The sequence below is a fragment of the Littorina saxatilis genome, linkage group LG16 (assembly GCF_037325665.1).
Source record: "Littorina saxatilis isolate snail1 linkage group LG16, US_GU_Lsax_2.0, whole genome shotgun sequence".
In the NCBI taxonomy this organism is placed as follows: Eukaryota; Metazoa; Mollusca; class Gastropoda; order Littorinimorpha; family Littorinidae; genus Littorina; species Littorina saxatilis.
In genome coordinates this window covers 28,290,860-28,299,386 of record NC_090260.1, presented here as the reverse complement: position 1 = coordinate 28,299,386, position 8,527 = coordinate 28,290,860, and positions in this window count along the sequence as shown.

The following is an 8,527-nucleotide window of genomic DNA, read 5'->3' as shown; positions in this document are numbered from 1 at the left end:
CATGATTATGCCTCAACATTTGGCAGGCTCTTTCTTTATTTTGCCTCACTTATTTGTGTGTGTAGGCTATGTTTAAAGCCCAATGTATCTCACCCTTATTAATTTCGTTTTATGCACCAATTTCATTTGTCTGAAAATTGTCAAAATCAACTCATTGATTAGAACAATAAAAAAAATCCATCCATCTCTCTCTCTCTCTCTCTCTCTCTCTCTCTCTCTCTCTCTCTCTCTCTCTCTCTCTGTCTCTCTCTCTCTCTGTCTCTCTCTCTCTCTCTGTGCACCCAGGAAAGACAAAAAGCATGATTATTACAACAAGACAAAAACACCAGTCACGACCTCTTAAGTTAAATCTTTCTCTGGAATCACAACCTGTTCAGCAGGTAACGGAACATCGTGTTTTGGGTGTGATAGTCGATCAAGAATTAAAATGGCAATCTCATGTACATTATATTTGTCAAAAAGTATCCAAGAATTTGTTTCTGTTATCAAAGTTAAAGCAATATGTCGATATCGCAGCACTAAAACTATTTTATCATGCCCACATCTTATCCCATATTAATTACGCATCAACTCTTTGGGATGGCGCCTGATATTCACATGAAAAAGTCAAACTCTCGACATCGTCGGGCAGCTAAAATCTTGTTAAATGGTCCACAATTATCAGCTGATTTGAAGTTAAAGAATCTAAACTACCTGCCGCTAGTTAAACAGTTACAGTTTGATAAGACTGTAATGATGTATAAAGTATATCATGGCGAAGTGCCCATCTATATTCAGGACCTATTTCACAGTCACCAAAAGGTACGGGTGTTAACCCGTGATTTGTAAAAATGTAAAAACATTTTACAAATCACGTTGAACCTAAAACCGCGATTTGTAAAAATGTAAAAATGTAAAAATATCGCATTCCACAAAGTATAATGCATGCCTTTTATTATTATTATTTTTTCTTGTTTAGAGCCTCTACGCTGAGTGGTGGGGGTGGTTTTAGATCCACATCCCATTTTGGTGTAATCCCATTTTGCCGCCGTCCCATTTTTTGCCCCATCCCATTTTGGCGACATTTCACAAGCCAAGCGTCATAACAATAGCGCGACATCCCATTTTGACACCATATCCCATTTGGCCGCCATGCCGTGTCACCGCATTCTATTTCGCCCCCATCCCATTGTCGCGACATTTCACAAGCCAAGCGTCATTTTACTACCGTGTCATTCCAATAGCGCGACATTCCATTTTGACACCATTCCATTTGGCCGCCATCCCATTTTTACATTTAGTCAAGTTTTGACTAAATGTTTTAACATAGAGGGGGAATCGAGACGAGGGTCGTGGTGTATGTGCGTGCGTGCGTGCGTGTGTGTGTCTGTCTGTGTGTCTGTCTGTGTGTGTGTGTAGAGCGATTCAGACTAAACTACTGGACCGATCTTTATGAAATTTGACATGAGAGTTCCTGGGTATGAAATCTCCATACGTTTTTTTCATTTTTTTGATGTCTTTTATGACGTCATATCCGGCTTTTCGTGAAAGTTGAGGCGGCACTGTCACGCTCTCATTTTTCAACCAAATTGGTTGAAATTTTGGTCAAGTAATCTTAGACGAAGCCCGGGGTTCGGTATTGCATTTCAGCTTGGTGGCTTAAAATTTGGTCATTAAAAATCTGAAAATTGTAAAAAAAAAAATATGTTTTTTATAAAACGATCCAAATTTACGTTCATCTTATTCCCCATCATTTTCTGATTCCAAAAACATATACATATGTTATATTCGGATTAAAAACAAGCTTTGAAAATTAAATATATAAAACTTATTATCAATTTTTTTTTCGAAATCAATTTAAAAACACTTTCATTTTATTCCTTGTCGGTTCCTGATTCCAAAAACATATAGATATGATATGTTTGGATTAAAAACACGCTCAGAAAGTTAAAACAAAGAGAGGTACAGAAAAGCGTGCTATCCTTCTCAGCGCAACGAATACCCCGCTCTTCTTGTCAATTTCACTGGCACTGCCTTTGCCACGGGCGGTGGAGTGACGATGCTACGAGTATACGGTCTTGCTGCGTTGCGTTGCGTTCAGTTTCATTCTGTGAGTTCGACAGCTACTTGACTAAATGTTGTATTTTCGCCTTACGCGACTTGTTTAATTATTATTCTTGCCAAGCCTCACTATACTACTATATATACTGCGTTATTCAACTAGGAAGACATTCCGTTTACACCAAATCCCATTTTGCCACAATCCAAAATGTCGCGAAATAGGGATGGCGGCGAAATGGAATGACGGCAAAAAGGCATGGCGACAAAATGGAAGGTGGCGCTAGTGGTATGACACGGTGGTAAAATGACTCTTGGCCTTTAAAATGTTGCGAAAATGGGATGGGGGCAAAATGGGATAACGGCGAAACGGGATTGCGCCAAGATGGGATGTGGAGCTAATGATACATGACATGGTGGTAAAATGACACTTGGCCTGTATAATGTCGCGAAAATGGGATGGGGGCGAAATGGGCTAACGGCGAAACGGGATTGCGCCAAAATGGGATGTGGAGCTAATGGTACATGATATGGTGGTAAAATGACACTTGGCCTGAGAAATGTCGCCAAAATGGGATGGGGGCAAATTGGGATAACGGCGAAACAGGACTAATAGATCCCTTGACTTTGGGGTAGTGCGACTATGTTACTGCTAGCTTTCTACTGGGAGGAAGCGACCGGAATTTCCCAACGATGGGACATCCTTTGTCACCTGGCTGGCTATAGTGGAAAGGTTACTTTTGGTGGTCACATTAGATATTATGTTTTTTGGAAAGTTCGTTTTATTTGCAGCCACAGTTCGGTAAACGACAAATGGCTAAACCCAACCACCTAAGAATGAGAAGCGTTTTTGTAACATGACCCATATTCTGCAAAAATGCAGCCATGACGCAGGGGGTAGGTTACAAAAAACCGTCATGTACCGCTTGACTGCATACGGATATAAGCAAATTATACCTTAAACGAAAGCTAAAGATTTTTGCCATCAGACAGCAAGTAAAATGCCTAATTCGTATACACAGTTTTATTTTTAACAACATCTGTATAACATGCGGACGACAAAACAGGAAATGCCATTTTCTCAATCGATATGTATAGCTAACTGAACGCCTGGTTGAAACCGCAATCAAAAACATCTTGAAAATTGTTTATTCTCACAGCTAGAATTATTTTACATCAACAATTGTTAATTTACCGAGGAAAACAACAGTCACATAAGATACATAATGGATGATTTTGAATCAACTCCGAAAACCGAACCGGGTCGAAGCAAAAAAGAGTTTACACATACACAGGCTTGAAAAAGGATAATTTGGTTCAATTTGTTAGATTTTTACCCATAACGTTAAAGAACAGCTTAATATAAAAGGAAAGTGATCATTGTAAAAGGATTTTGCTATCGCAAAATAATTCAACTTCCGGTTTTACCACATGGCGTCCATAATATTATCAATTTATTACATAGCGTGCATTTGTCAGAAATTATACTAAATGTTAGAAGCGATCTTAAAGTGAAAGTAACGTTTAATAAAAGTATGCGCATTTATTTATTGATTGTAATATGACTAAAATAATGGACATGTAATTTAAACGTACAAAACGACATTTTGTACACTACCTCTCTAAAAAAAAACGCGACTATGACCGACCGATATGTATGTGTAAATTAGGTCATTGTTAGTGATGAAAACGGGTTTTCTTTAAAAGATAACACGCAAACTGTGAAGTTCAAGCCCATAAATGATTTTAGTACGACTTCTTCAAAACAGGTCTGTTTTTCACTCCACCAGTTTCAGTTTTAATAAAATATATGTATAGCTGTCATTTTCAAAAAAAATGTTATCTGCAATTCACTTAACCAAATACACAATGAACCCAGAAGGTATTAGAGTGAGACACTTTACAGTGAAATATGTTATGATTCCCCTTATTTCAAAATATATGCATTTTAATTGGCAGACACGATTCACGTCGTTGGTACGTGTCCTCTGGTGAGGCAACCGTTAGCATTTTTTGTCGTAAAAATTGACATTTTTAAACATAAATCATGGACAAAAAACTAATTCTACAAAAAGTGCAGGTTTTCTTGGTATAGTCAGTTAAAGCATCTTAAAATTCAAGAAATTGTGCAATTACGTGTATGTATTTGAAATGGCAGAAAATATTGAATGAAAGTGATTTTTGACTGATTGAAACCCTACCCCCACTAACAAAATGTGCCCTGAGATTAGGGGTGTTAGTTGAAGATGAATGAATAATGGCTATGGTTTTCCCCTAAAGTATTCAAAACCTAAACATATACATAGGCAAGATGTTCTACATTAACACAATTAACTTTATATACATATGCTTATTACACGATACTTCCGGTTTTTCTACCGGATGACTTATACATTTAGGGGGTAAACACCTTATCGTAGAAAAAGCTTTATTTTCAAAAAGTGCAAGTAATTATTAAAAATCATACATAATATTTATATATTGGAGTTAATTTTCCTTCGAAAGTCATTTGTTTCAAGTGGCAGACAATGTCAGTTGGAGAGTTACATGTACGTAAAGTGTATAACTGTTGTCTGTGATTAGTGCATTGTGTACACATTGGCATCATTTGATCCTAAATGCTAAACGATGTCGTGATCATACCACAGTTTTAGGATAATTTACATCGCATCGATTACTAAATTGATGGTAGAATTTCACTGATAAATTCTATTTCCGGTAGCGTCAGTGCCGTTATCTGAGATAGTAACGTTTTACATGGTTTCACGTTCAGTGGTGAACGTAACGTGTGGTTTAACAAAATTACTTGCACATACAATAGTGAAGTCTGTCTGTGTGTCTTTGTTTGTGTGTTTGTCTATGTCTGTCTGTGTGTTCGTCTGTTTGTCTCTCCCTCTGTCTGTCTATCTCTTTCTCTCTGTGTCTTTGTCTGTCTGTCTGTCTATCCCTCTCTCTCTCTCTCTCTCTCTCTCTCTCTCTCTCTCTCTCTCTCTCTCTTTCTCTCTCTCTCTCTCTCTCTCTTGTCTGTCTGTGTGTTTGTGTGCGTGTTTTTTTGGTTGCGTAAGTGTTTCTCTATAAGCATCTCTACGTCTTTGTTTGCGTACATAAGTGCGTGCGTGCATGTGTGGGGGTTTCTGTGTCGGTTTGTCTCACTGTGTGTATGTCTGTCATTTTGTCGGTATGTTTGTGTATGTCTGTGTGTGTGTGTGTGTGTGTATGTGTGTGTGTGTATGCGTGCGTGCGCGCGTGCGTGCGCGCGCGCGTGTGTGTGTGTGTGTGTATGAGTGCGTGCGTGTGTGTGTGCGTGTGTGTGTGTGTGTGTGTGTGTGTGTGATTGCAATTATTCCTCCTTTTTACATTTAGTCAAGTTTTGACTAAATGTTTTAACGTAGAGCGGGGAATCGAGACGAGGGTCGTGGTGTATGTGCGTGTGTGTGTGTGTGTGTGTGTGTGTGTGTAGAGCGATTTAGACTAAACTACTGGACCGATCTTTATGAAATTTGACATGAGAGTTCCTGGGTATGATATCCTCACACGTTTTTTTTCAGATTTTTGATAAATGTCTTTGATGACGTCATATCCGGCTTTTCGTGAAAGTTGAGGCGGCACTGTCACGCTCTTATTTTTCAACCAAATTGGTTGAAATTTTGGTCGGGTAATGTTCGACGAAGCCCGGACTTCGGTATTGCATTTCAGCTTGGTGGCTGAAAATTGTAAAAAAAAATTTTTTTTATAAAACTATCCAAATTTACGTTCATTGTATTGTCCATTATTTTCTGATTCCAAAAACATATAAATATGTTATATTTGGATTAAAAACAAGCTCTAAAAATTAAAAAATTAAAAATTATTATCAAAATTAAATTTTTGAAATCAATTTAAAAACACTTTCATCTTATTCCTTGTCGGTTCCTGATTCCAAAAACATATAGATATGATATGTTTGGATTAAAAACACGCTCAGAAAGTTAAAACGAAGAGAGGTACAGAAAAGCGTGCTATCCTTCTCAGCGCAACTACTACCCCGCTCTTCTTGTCAATTTCACTGCCTATGCCGTGAGCGGTGGACTGACGATGCTACGAGTATACGGTCTTGCTGCGTTGCATTGCGTTCAGTTTCATTCTGTGAGTTCGACAGTTACTTGACTAAATGTTGTATTTTCGCCTTACGCGACTTGTTACATTTAGTCAAGTTATGACCTTTGGTGACTTAGGGTACTTTATGTCACTTCGTCGGTTCGCTGTATTAAGTATTGGCTGAGAGTGTTACATTTGCCAAGCGAAAGACTCCCAAGGAAAGCATATGACATGATGAAACATTTACAGGGTTATGGCAAGAAAACATGGTCTCATTATTTGAAAGAAATGTTATGCATGTACGGCTTTGGAGGTGTCTGGCTGCAACAAGGTGTAGGCGATTTGAATCGATTTATAGCAATATTCAGACGATTGTTTGATTGCTTCCACTTCCAGCAAGACTGGCACGACAGCATCATGAACTCGGAGCGATTTGAGTTTTATTCGCTCTTTAAACAAGAAATTCGCGCTGAAGTGTATATAGACCATATTCAGCTCCGCTGTTTTCGAGATGCATACATACAATTTCGATTTGGTATTTCATCCATAAACACTCACAAATGCCGCTATCGAACTGACGTTGTACCGGGCCTTTTGATTTGCCCTGTATGCAGAGAGGACGTGGAAGACGAGAAACATGTATTGTTTGTATGCAAAGGATATTGTGATTATAGACTTGATGTCAAAATATGAAGAGAGAAAAAAAACAGAGTGAAGATGCGAACAGTATTATACGTGTTATGTCCGTAGATAAAGGGGATTCAGTGGTGCAGGTGGCCAGATTCTTATCGTGTTTTTCAAAAAAGGAAAAATTTTTTTGACTAGTTTCCCAATGTGGAACAGGTGAACGAGACGGCGACGTGTTATACATAGTTTGTGCCGTGGAATGTTAGAGCAGGTTTGATATAAAATATTGTATGCTGGTGTATTACACTTGTGTTGTTGTTGTACCCATTCAAATTGTTGATTTTTGCGCTGGAAATGTTTGTATGTTAGAAAGAGAGAGAGGGAGGGAGAGAGAGAGAGAGAGAGAGAGAGAGAGAGAGAGAGAGAGAGAGAGAGAGAGAGAGAGAGAGAGAGAGAGAGAGAGAGAGAGAGAGAGAGAGAGAGAGTTTGTGCCGTGGAACGATAGAGCATGATTGAAAGCCGATAATGTATGTTAGCACTGTAAACTTGTTTGTCGTTGCACCTACCCATATTGTTAATTCATGCGCTGGATATGTCTTTAGGTTTAAGAGAGAGAGAGAGAGAGTGAGAGCGTGCGTGCGTTCGTGTGAGTATATGTTAGAGAAAGAGATAAAACCGGGTGATTGTCTATAAATACAAACACACGGCATGTATTACTGACCCCTCCCCACACCCCGTTGAAATGAACCTTGTGTGTTTAATCAATAAAATGTCTTACGTCTTACGTCTCTCTCTCTCTCCACACGCGCGCACACACACACACACACACACACACACACACACACACACACACACACACACACACACATACACACACACACTACGCACATGATTGTGCGAGGAGTAATTTTCGTCGGAGCAGTTGACCGAGAGGCGGTTCGAGATGGGGGGGGGGGGGGGGGGGGGGGGGTGGGCTTGCGGGGACAGCTGTTGTACCGGTGTCCGACATAAGCTCGAACGACAAAAGCTCGAACGACAAAATCTCGAACGACAAATGCTCGAATGGACAAATGCTCGACGCGACAAAAGCTCGACGCGACATTTGCTATACAGGATACCTATTTTTTAGAACCGTACCTACAACGGTGACAACAACAACAACAACAGCAACAACAACAACCACAACAACTAAATACGCATTAGTTACTTTTGCACGCACATTAAAAACTTCACCACCAAAATGTTATAAAGAAAACGCATTGTCAAACCATAGTGTTCGAACTTTACGCCACACGTTCGGATCCCGTCACACCCCGGTCCCTATAGTCCCTGTAGTTGGTGTCCTCCTCGTCATTCGACTGGCGACACTCTCTTGCATCACACTGGGTCCGGAGTCACGTTCGTCAGTCCACGGGCAAACGATGTTTCGTAAAGCCAAACGGAGCTCGGTGTTGAACATGGAGTAGATGATGGGGTTGAGACAGGAGTTGAAATACCCCAGCCAGATCAAAACCCGAAAAACCGTGGGCGGTAGGCACGTGCGGCAAAACGGCGCGATGACGTTAAGGACAAAGAAGGGCAGCCAGCACACCAGGAAGGCCCCAATCATAACGCCCAGCGTCACCGCCGCTTTGGAGTCCCTGCGTGTGTTACTCCCCCTTATTTTGAACGTCGCTCGCTTCTCGTTGGACACTCCCACGGTGTTGGTTTTGCGCATGTTCAGCACGTGGTAGCGCGCGAAGCCGAACACTTTGGCGTAGATAACCACCATGACAATGCACGGGAT